The following is a 1,595-nucleotide window of genomic DNA, read 5'->3' as shown; positions in this document are numbered from 1 at the left end:
TCTCTTGCTTTTTCCATGATCCAGCGGATGTTGGCAATTTGATCTCTGGTTCCTCTGCCTTTTCTAAAACCAGTTTGAACATCAGGAAGTTCACGGTTCACATATTGCTGAAGCCTGGCTTGGAGAATTTTGAGCATTACTTTACTAGCGTGTGAAATGAGTGTAATTGTGCGGTAGTTTGAGCATTCTTTGGCATTGCCTTTCTTTGGGATCGGAATCAAAACTGACCTTTTCCAGTCCTGTGGCCACTGCTGAGTTTTCCAAATTTGCTGGCATATTGAGTGCAGCACTTTCACAGCATCATCTTTCAGGATTTGAAATAGCTCAACTGGAATTCCATCACCTCCACTAGCTTTGTTCATAGTGATGCTTTCTAAGGCCCACTTGACTTCACATTCCAGGATGTCTGGCTCTAGGTGAGTGAGCACACCATCGTGATTATCTTGGTCGTGAAGATCTCTTTTGTACAGTTCTGTGTATTCTTGCCATCTCTTCTTAATATCTTCTGCTTCTCTTAGGTCCATACCATTTCTGTCCTTTATCGAGCTCATCTTTGCAAGAAATGTTCCTTTGGTATCTCTGATTTTCTTGAAGAGATCCCTAGTCTTTCCCATTCTGTTGCTTTCCTCTATTTCTTTGCACTGATCGCTGAAGAAGGCTTTCTTATCTCTTCTTGCTATTCTTTGGAACTCTGCATTCAGATGTTTATATCTTTCCTTTTCTCCTTTGCTTTTCACTTCTGTTCTTTTCACAGCTATTTGTAAGTCCTCTCCAGACAGCCATTTTGCTTTTTTGCATTTCTTTTCTATGGGAATGGTCTTGATCCCTGTCTCCTGTACAATGTCACGAACCTCATTCCATAGTTCATCAGGCAGTCTATCAGATCTAGGCCCTTAAATCTATTTCTCACTTCCACTGTATAATCATAAGGGATTTGATTTAGGTCATACCTGAATGGTCTAGTGGTTTTTCCTACTTTCTTCAATTTCAGTCTAAATTGGGCAATAAGGAGTTCATGGTCTGAGCCACAGTCAGCTCCTGGTCTTGTTTTTGCTGACTGTATAGAGCTTCTCCATCTTTGGCTGCAAAGAATATAATCAATCTGATTTCAGTGTTGACCATCTGGTGATGTCCATGTGTAGAGTCTTCTCTTGTGTTGTTGGAAGAGGGTGTTTGCTATGACCAGTGCATTTTCTTGGCAAAACTCTATTAGTCTTTGCCCTGCTTCATTCCGTATTTCAAGGCCAAATTTGCCTGTTACTCCAGGTGTTTCTTAACTTCCTACTTTTGCATTCCAGTCCCCTGTAATGAAAAGGACATCTTTTTTGGGTGTTAGTTTTAAAAGGTCTTGTAAGTCTTCATAGAACCGTTCAACTTCAGCTTCTTCAGCGTTACTGGTTGGGGCATAGACTTGGATTACTGTGATATTGAATGGTTTGCCTTGGAAACAGACAGAGATCATTCTGTCATTTTTGAGATTGCATCCAAGTACTGCATTTCGGACTCTTTTGTTGACCATGATGGCCACTCCATTTCTTCTGAGGGATTCCTGCCCGCAGTAGTAGATATAATGGTCATCTGAGTTAAATTCACCC

Source organism: Bison bison, unplaced genomic scaffold (assembly GCF_000754665.1).
Source record: "Bison bison bison isolate TAMUID 2011002044 unplaced genomic scaffold, Bison_UMD1.0 scf7180017864079, whole genome shotgun sequence".
Classification (NCBI taxonomy): domain Eukaryota; kingdom Metazoa; phylum Chordata; class Mammalia; order Artiodactyla; family Bovidae; genus Bison; species Bison bison.
The sequence above is the reverse complement of the archived record's forward strand: the minus strand, read 5'-3'. Positions refer to the sequence as shown.